This window comes from Mandrillus leucophaeus, unplaced genomic scaffold, assembly GCF_000951045.1.
Source record: "Mandrillus leucophaeus isolate KB7577 unplaced genomic scaffold, Mleu.le_1.0 Scaffold30, whole genome shotgun sequence".
In the NCBI taxonomy this organism is placed as follows: Eukaryota; Metazoa; Chordata; class Mammalia; order Primates; family Cercopithecidae; genus Mandrillus; species Mandrillus leucophaeus.
In genome coordinates this window covers 4,467,189-4,477,111 of record NW_012103143.1, presented here as the reverse complement: position 1 = coordinate 4,477,111, position 9,923 = coordinate 4,467,189, and the positions used below count along the sequence as shown (strand labels likewise).

The 9,923-nt window shown below is 46.6% G+C and overlaps 1 long non-coding RNA gene across 1 annotated transcript; it reads right to left on the bottom strand.

The window, feature by feature from the left end:
- Nucleotides 1-5,053: 5,053 nt before the first annotated feature.
- On the bottom strand, nucleotides 5,054-7,373 carry LOC105544510. The gene is made up of 2 exons (XR_001006771.1): nucleotides 7,302-7,373; nucleotides 5,054-6,460 (listed from the first exon to the last, which is right to left on the bottom strand). It is a non-coding gene; the product is annotated as an uncharacterized LOC105544510 (long non-coding RNA).
- Nucleotides 7,374-9,923: the final 2,550 nt, after the last annotated feature.

Here is a 9,923-nt window from a genome sequence, read left to right as displayed (position 1 = left end):
CATGGTGGCAGGCGCCTGTAATCCCAGCTACCTGGGAGGCTGAGGCAGGAGAATCGCTCAAACCCAGGAGGTGAAGGTTGCAGTGAGCTGAGATCGCGCCATTGCACTCCAGCCTGGGAGACAGAGCGGGACTCCATAAAAAAAAAAAAAGGTGATATCTCTGTGAGCCAGAAATGAAGAGGAATGCAAAGTGCTGAGTGGGCCTGCAGCTACCAACCTGCTAGGCTGGGTCACCCATGCTTGTAAAAGAAGCACACAGCCAGGGGCGTACCAGTGGTCCCAGCTACTTGGGGAGGCTGAGGTGGGAGGAATCACTAGAGCCCAGGAGTGCAAGACCAACTAGAGAAAAGGTCTGAATAGGGATCCTGAAGAGATGAGCTGACACCACTGTCAGGTCTTGAGGCCACAGAATGAATGAGGGCTTGGATCCTGGCAAATGAGGTTCTGGGAAGACGGGAGGAAGAGGTCTGGCTTGCAAACGGGGTCTTATTAGGTAGATGAAACCTCACAAGTAGAAGTAGTCAGAGATGATAAATGGCTGTCTTCAGACCTTTCAAGGTGTTATTTCAGTTAATCTCTCGGGCCTGGGTGCAGTAATGGAGATTCTCCACAGATGCAAATTGCCCTGACAATGGACAGCTTTGCAGGGACCCTTCATCTGTTGGCCCTATAACAGCCATTTCAAAAAAATGTCAAAAGTACAGTTTGGGGTAAATGTTTCTGTTGTGGTTGAGACAGAGTCTGGCTCTGCTCTGTCGCCCAGGCTGGAGCGCAGCAGTGCGATCACACAGCTTACTGCAACCTCCACCTCCCAGGCTCAAGCCGTCTTTTCACCTCAGCCTCCTGAGCAGCTGCGGCTGCAGGCACACCCCACCGCACCCGGCTAACTTTTGTACTGTTTGTAGAGACGGGGTTTTGCCATGTTGCCCAGGCTGGTCTCGAACCGCTGAGCTCAAGCAATCTGCCCACCTTGGCCTCCCAAAGTGCTGGGATTACAGGTGTGAGCCACTGTGCCCGGCCTGGAGTAAAATCTCTTGATTTCCTTCAGTATCATTGCTTATAAGACACATCCTAATTTAAGATACCAAAATATGAAAAAATGTTCACAGCAGAATTGATGAACTATAGTGTGTGCGTGGCTGGGTTGTGATATAAAATATTTCAGCTGTGGGCTGCAGTCAGAGTTTGAAACTGGGCAGAATTACCATAATGAAGTGAAGGGGTAAGCAGCAGTATTCTCAAACATCCAAAGACGAAGAGTTTATCACATAGAGGATCTGCCTGAGACCACTGTTAAAACTTTTTTGGATTTTTTTTGAGAAGGGTCTTGCTGTGTTGCCCAGTCTGTAGTACAGTGGCACAATCATAACTCACTACAGCCTTGACCTTCCAAGTGCAAGTGGTCCTCCCACCTCAGCCTCCAGAATAGCGAGAAGCACGGGCATGTGCCACCACACCCTGCTGATTTTTAAATTTACTGCGGAGGCAGAGCCTGTGTTGCCCAGGCTGGTCTTGAACTCCTGGCCTCAAGAAATCCTACAGGCTCGGCCTCAAAGTGTTGGGATTACAGGTGTGAGCCACTGCACCCAGCAAAAATTTTATTATGGAAAAGCTCACACAAATGTGAAGGTGGATTAATAAAACGGTCATGAATGCACCACCCACTTTCAACAATCATCAATCCACTTGGTCAGTGTTGTTCAATTCATAAGCAGATCCCTCCCTCCCCTAAGATTATTGTAAAGCAAAGCCCAGACGTCGTGTTATTTCATCCGTGGATACTGGGGAATGTAGTCTTACCATGTGCCCCGTGTTATAATCGAAGTATCCCACTTGACTCACCAATAAATAATATAGTCACAATAATGAAAACGGAACATGGATTTGACCCCAACGACTTGACTTAACCTCAGCTGGGAGATTGGGAGAGGGGACGGGCGGTGCCAGGTGCTCAAATTCTCATCAGCCACAATGAGAAGCCACTAGACAGGGCCCAAAATAGAGGAAGCAGGAGGCCACGCTGAGCGCGTATTATTTGGGAGTAAGAAAGCAAATAGAAGGAATAGCCAAATCCATTCCCCATGGTCTAGGGAGTGGGAAGCACGAGAGGAAGGACAAGGGCAAGGTCTGCTGGTTTTGTTCTTTTTTGATTTATTTTATTTTTTGAGACGGATTTTCGCTCTTGTTGCCCAGGCTGGAGTGCAATGGTGCGATCTCAGCTCACTGCAACCTCTGCCTCTTGGGTTCAAGCGATTCTCCTGCCTCAGCCTCCCTAGTAGCTGGGATTACAGGCACATGCCACCACGCCCAGCTAATTTTTTGTATGTTTAGTAGAGATGAGGTTTCACTACGTTGGCCAGGCTGGTCTTGACCTCCTGACCTCAGGTGATCCACCCACCTCAGCCTCCCAAAGTGCTGGGATCACAGGCGTGAGCCATTGTGCCCGGCTTTTTACTTTAAATGATGTGCATGTATTACTTTGATTATAACAAAAACCTTAAAAATGAAAATAGGGTGTTGGAGAATTGGTGATTCAACTCCCTCAAGACTTATAGTTTCTGTAATACCCCAATTCCTAAGTTATATTGCTTTTGTTCAATGAGCATGTTTTGGCCTATTTGAAGATGAGAACTGTGTAGCGTAAGGCAGAGTCATGCTTATCGACTGCCCTTCATCAGGAGTGAAAAATTGTACTCCATTGGCTTCTTCTGAGGTCGACTGGCAAGACCTATTTAAAATATTCACAACCAGGCACGGTGGCTCATGCCTGTAATCCCAACACTTTGGGAGGCCGAGGTGAGTGGATCACCTCAGGTCAAGAGTTCGAGACCCGCCTGGCCAACATGGCGAAACCCTGTCTCTACTAAAATAACAAAAAATAGCCGGGTGTGGTGGCGTGCACCTGTCATCTCAGTGACTCGGGAGGCTGAGGCAGGAGAATCACTTGAACCCGGGAGGCAGAGGTTGCAGTGAGCCGAGATTGTGTCACTGCACTCCGGCCTGGGCAACGAGAGTGAAACTCTGTCTCAAAAAATAAATAAATAAATCACAAGGAGCTGGTGCATGACAGGTCACATGAAGAAAGGTGGCATATTACCTAATACAGGTCCATTTGCACTGGTGTTCTCTGAAACCCTGTCTGGGGTTTTATTCATAGGAGACAGTAAATACGTAGCGTGAACATGAAACGGTTCTCGGCGTTTGATGTGTGTGATGCAGCCCTCCCCAGAGGACTTCTCCCTCCTTCCACACCAATGTCATGGTGCAACTCGTACTCCCGGGCTCTCCCCTGGATGTACAGGACTAGCAATGTTTCTTTTTCCTAGAAGGGTGAAATAGTTTTGTCTTACCATGGTCTCTCCAGCACTGAAAAGAGTCTGGTACAGAGTAGATAATGAATGAATGAATGAATGAATGAATGAGGGCTCAATCACTTTGAATGCCGAGGGGACCCCCCACAACTGCATCTTTTGCCGGGTGATGCTTCGCACACTGGAGTTTGAAGATTAATGGTCCTAGACGTCAAATCGATTTGCATGCCAAGTGTCATTTTGATTATTTTAAGATGTCTTCACCATTTTTTTTTTCTTTCTTTGTGGAGAAGGGGGTCTCACTATGTTGCCCAGGCTGGTCTTGAACTCCTGGCCTCAACTGATCTTCCCAGCTTGGCCTCCCAAAGTGCTGGGATTACAGACATGAGCCACTGCCCCCAGTCCTTTTTTTTTTTTTGAGATGGAGTCTAGCTGTGTTGTCAGGCCGGAGTGCAGTGGCATGAGCTCAGCTCACTGCAGCCTCTACCTCCTGGGTCCAAACGTTTCTCCTGCCTTAGCCTCCCGAGTAGCTGGGACTACAGGCGTGCGCCACCACGCCCAGCTAATTTTTGTATTTTTAATAGAGACGGGGTTTCACCATGTTGGCCAGGGTGGTCTCGATCTCTTGACCTCGTGATCCGCCCGCCTCGGCCTCCCAAAGTGCTGGATTACAGATGTGAGCCACCGCGCCCAGCCCAGTCTCTTTTTTTCTGGAAGTTTTAAGATACTTGAGGCATGCCTTTGGCTTTGTTCAGCCAAAAAGGACTATTAGATGACAGCAGGGAGGCACTACGTTATGTTTTAAATCTCACACTTCGGTTAACCTCAAGAACGAGGAAGTACAGAAAACAAGGCTTTCCCTACGTTAAGTGGGAAGATCAGCAAACACAGGCTCTAAACAGGAAAGCACAGAATACCCCTGATGGCTGCCCAGGAGAAACGTCCCAGGACACTGACCCATGTGACAGCACATGCCCCTCAGAGGTGTCAGCCGCGGAGACAGAATGAGGAAACAGAGACCCCAGTGACGTCGGAGGTGGCCGCTGATGCCTGCTCCAGGCGGGGTGGTATTGGCCATGGGCTCTGCGAATCCTGGGCTCGGTGGCCACACTGAGGTGGGACGAGGAGAAGGGCCACTTGCTGGTGTCTGGCTTTCCTCTTGGGCATCAGCTTGCAGCCTTGCAGCCTGAGGGGACTGAGCTCACCCACTTCCATGGGTGGGACCTGCTTGACTCCCCCAGCCCGTCAGCGTGTCGTCTCCCCTCTGCCACGCTGGGCTGCTTCACGGCTCAGGACTGGATGTGAGCTATTAGGGACCCAGGCTTTCTGATTTCCAGAGGCTGTCAGTGTGGAAGGGTGCGGGCCTGGGAGCCACCTCGTGAGCAGGCAGGGAGAGCAGATGGGAGTGTGAAGCCAGCACTGAGGAAGGAAGCGGAGCTGGGAAACGGCGTTAAGGGACACGTGTGCATGCGCGCAGTCCATGGCCTAGACTCTGCCTTTGAGCCCTATCCATGGACTGTGTATGTGAGCCCCCACATTTGCATTTAACACCAGGCACCTGTCTCCTGTGGTAATGGGGACCTCCAGAGAAGCAGGCAGGATGATGCCCTGAACCTGCACTTCATCTCCTGGCTGCTTTATTCTGTCAGTTGACTTCTATAATCCAATTGCCATATGGTGACACTGCCTTCCAAAACAGCTATGGTCAATTTCAATGCAATTAGAGCTTATTCTCAGTATTCTTCATTGGCAGTGGAAAATGCTTCAGTACTTTATTGAAAGAAAGCAATAAATAATACTGTGATAAAAATAGTTCAAAAGTAGACTGTACATACTTTGTTACATAATCAGGAAGTTCACAAAAGATTAATAGAAAAACAGAACAGTAACAATGAATTGTACAAGTAAATTAAAAGCAGAAACCAACTGTGAAAAGACAGGCTGCCTCCACCTCTGTATCTGCTGCACAGGAAATACCACGCCATGGTCTGACACGCTTTGCTGGCTTTTTAATATGCCATTGAAAAAGTAAAAGCCACATCTGCAACTTACACAATCCAAAATGGCTATAACATCGAGGTCTAAAAATGTCCCACTAGGTTCATTCTTTAAACATGTTTACAAACAAATGTAAAAAGATGATTTACATAAGAAAAATAAGGCCTTTATTAGAGCTGCACTGCACTGCTTTCTGGGTCTCCTGCCTTCATCCGCTGTGTGCGCCGACTTGCAGAATGAGCGCGTGGTGCTTGGTGGCTGGCCCTAAGGGGAGCTACATGGGTGTCTCTCCACCGGCTCCCAAGGAGCAGAGGCAGGGAAGAGGGCGCAGGGGCTGGGCTGGTCCCCAGGTTACCCCATCCCGAGTCTCTCCAGCTGAGAGAACTGCTCCCAGCTCACGGTCTCTGTCAGCCACTGAAGACAAGCTCCCCAAATCCAGAGACTAGGCTAGGAAAGCGTTAACCAGTGCTAGGGGCTTCTCATACTGTTGTGATAGTCTTTTCAGTCCACATTTTATTAGGAGCTGATATTTAACACCAGCTATTTTAAATCTGTTCATGCTGCAGAATAAAGCATTTCTTACTAGAAAAAGTATAGTTAAGGTCAGTCATTAAAATACAATTGCTTGAAATTAGGTACGCTTATTTCAGAATGATTGCTGTAGAGCTAGGCTGCATCTGTAAAGGATAATGCACATTGCTTCTGTCGTAATTTTATAAATGTAGTAAAATCCTTTTCATGGTTTATCATTAAAAAATTAATGATAATTACAATAAATGCATAATTTACAAAAGCCCTCTATTTGTTCATAGGATTTATACATACAAGCATTACAGTACATTCATTTGAAAGACTAAAATTAGGTATAAGAACATGATTTGAAAGGATATTTATAGCCTGGATATACATGAAAAAGTAAGTAACTATATAAATGAAGAGTCATAAGTTTACATAAATATAAGAAACATTAAATTCTAAAATATTTTCTCTATGGTATTCATGAATTTTTCACTAATTAAAAACTCTGTAATAAAATATCTTAGGGTCCATATAACAAGTATTAACAGATTAAAGATTCCATTGGATTCTAAAATGTAGTCTTTGTTGGATTCAAATGCTGCGTAATCATCGGTAGAAGTAGTGTGGGTAAACTGGAAAATAAACACAAACAAAAAGCCACTCAGTGCAGGCTGGGCCGTGCTGACGAAAGGGAGCTTCTGACGCTGGGGCCCAAACGTCCCAACCCTGGCCCCTCCCCTCCAGGACCGTCACTTTCTGTGCCGTAGCTGCTCTGAGAATCACTGGCTAGAACATCAAGGGCTATGCACATCAATGAGACAGTTCCTTGGCTGACTTCATTTTGGCTTACGTCTACAAGTTACCAATTACAAATAAAAGATGAACAAACCAGTCAAATATGCCAACGGAGACCTTAAAATTGCTTAGAACGGCAAGGAGAGGGCGGGCCACTCACCAGCCAGAGTCCGTAGTTTTAGGAACCAGTCTCTCCAAACTGACAGGCTATTAGTGTCACACTTAATACAGTATGTAATTCACCACAAAACTTTGGGCTTGTTTCATTCAAGAATGTGTATTTAAAACGAAGCAAGCTTAGGAATCAAGGCCATGTGCATAACGACGTCAGGGTGAGAGACTTCCCTGACGCTCTCTGCCATGCTCTGCTCTCCTCCCCACTGCACCCGCATGACATCCACAGACAATTAAAATGAGTCAGCATTTTCAGGTTTAAGGAAACGGTGAAAATACGTTTTTTTTCCCTTAAAAAAAAGAGGACACACTAACCTCTTTATGATCAATTGTAACAACAACATTATCTTAATGGGTACGGAGAGCTTGTGTCTCTATATATTTTAAATTCCCCAAAAACTGCATTGGCTTTCATGGTCCACACCCCTAGTCTGGCACTGCAGCTCCGATGACTCCTGCTGTGCCTCTGAGCCACCTCCAGGGGTTGTGGTGCTCTCTACTCACCAACAGGAGACTTTAGCAGGAGTAAGTCCTGACTGTAGCAGAATCCAACCTCTGTGTTCCTGATACATTGCCTGTTTCAACAGCCACGAGAGGAAGCGTGCAAACACAGCGTGCAGTTAGTCTTAGAACATCACATAAGGGCACAAGTAGACACACATCTTCACAACTACAGCAGCGCCTACGGAGGGACCTGAGGGGAGCTGCCTGAGTGGGCGGGATGGAGCCAGAGAGAGAGATCCAAGTGTCACCCAGTGGTGGCTCTCCCCAGCTCCCAAGGAGCCCCAGGAGACTCTGGAACACTACTCCAAAATACCAAGCACCAAATGGGACAGTAACAATTTCAAAATGTACATCTGCATAAATGACCCTACTTAGAGCGATCCCTTTGCCTGTTACTAAACTCTACATTCATAGACCAATAGGACTTTCTCCATCTCTGACACTGGTATGAAGGAAACACCACGCGGCACCGCTGATGCCGCCCGGCCCCGCTGAGCACAGAGGCCGACGACACTGGGTACAAGGCCAGCCTCAGAGGAGGGGAGAGAACCTCGCAGACCAGCACTAGCTGCGGTGTCTGGGAAGCCATGCCCTTTTCTCCTGGGGAGGAACAGAGCAGGTGCAGAGATCTGGCTGGAGGGGTGGGGCGTTGGCCAGGGAGTGGGCTGAGGGCTGATCTGAAAACTGAAGCCCAGTCTCAGTTCCTACTAGAAATATTAATCATAGAGACCACAGATTTTCGTTCTTGTTCAAGAAACACACTGTGTGGCCAGAAATAAGCCTGATTTCCATTAACAACCTGGAGTTTAAGTTTTTACAAATCAGAAACAGGTACTGGCTGCCCCCGGTTATATGTTTTTTGTTTTCCCACAGGTATACCAGGAACTCTTATCAACATTGCATGGTTCCAGCAAAGACGTTAGGACAGTTGGGACTATTGGGTAGGACAGATGATCTTCACAAACCCTCTGACTCTAAGAGCCTGGGAGACCTGCTGGAGTTTACCCCACATTCCCTTAATTAAAAAGCCATTAAAATAATCAGTTTTGCTCTGCACGGTGGCTCGCGCCTGTAATTCCAGCAATTTGGGAGGTCAAGGCAGGAGGATTGCTTGAGCCCAAGAGTTTAAGACCAGCCTGGGCAACATGGTGAGACCCCACCTCTACAAAAAGTTAAAAAAACTCGCCAGGTGTGGTGGTGTGCACCTGTGGTCCCAGCTACTTGGGAGGCTGAGGTTGCAGTAAGCCGAGACTGAGCCACTGCACTCCAACCTGGGCAACAGAGTGAGACCGTGTCTCAGTAATAATAAAAATAATAATAATAATAATAATCCCTTTAGCAGGCTTGTGCCTGAGTTATTTATGTAAGGGTAAAAAGTCTTCTTTATAATAAATTCTCTATACCTTTTAGGTTTACTTTTTTTTTTTGAGACAGTTTTGCTCGTCGCCCAGGCTGGAGTTCAGTGGCATGATTTCAGGTCACTGCAACCTCCGCCTCCCAGGTTCAAGCCATTCTCCTGCCTCAGCCTCCCAGGTAGCTGGGATTATTGGCATGTGTCACCATGCCTGGCAAAATTTTTTGTACTTTTACTAGACACAGGGTTTCACCATGTTAGCCAGGCTGGTTTCCAACTCCTGACCTCAGGTGATCCACCCACCTCGGCCTCCCAAAGTGCTGGGATTACAGGCGTGAGCCACCGCGCCGGGCCTAGGTTTACTTTTCATCCATCCAAACTCTCATTCTTAATATTCCTGTTAACATTTAACAAGGGAAATGTGATGTATCAGAAGGAAAACTGAAATGGAAGCCACAAGGAAACAAGAAAGCACTCATGTGGACTCTGCAGGTGACAGCGCTTGAGCTGAAGGCCAAGTTACAGTTACATTTTCTAAGAATTATCCGCATGACTCTTGGAGGAAAAATGCTAATTTTAAAAAAGTTCTTAGTTATACTGAGTTTTCCCCCTTAAGTATATTCTCAAACTCTGGCAAACAATAAATAAATAATACAGCCTTTTACTAAAAATGCCACAAAGTAAGCTATTCTCACCCAAAGTGTCCAGCTTAACTAAGGTTTTATATAAATGTACTTTTCTTTTGATTTTTATACAGGTGATAGAGAACAAAATTTATGAACTTACTTATGGGAGGGGCTGATGACAAAAAAAAACTTGCAAAAACCCCATTAGCACAGTTTTCAATTATTATTAGTTATTATTATTATTATTATTTGTAGAGATGGGGTCTCACTGTGTTGCCCAGGCTAGTCTCAAACTTGAGCTCAAGTGATCCTCCTGCCTCTCAGCCTCCCAAAGTGCTAGGATTACTGGCATAAGCCATCATACCTGGCCCCTAATTAGCATTTAAATTTTTTTTTTTTTTTTGAGACAGGGTCTCAGTCTGTCATCAAGGCTGGAGTCCAATGGCACAATCTCAGCTCACTGCACCCTCTGCCTCCCAAATCCAAATGATTCTCATGCCTCAGCCTCCCAAGTAGCTGGGATTACAAGCGTGTGCCACCACACCTGGTTAATTTTTGTACTTTTTTTTTGCAGAGACGGGGTTTTGCCATGTTGGCCAGGCAGGTCTTGAACTCCTGGCCTCAAGGATTAGCACAATTTTT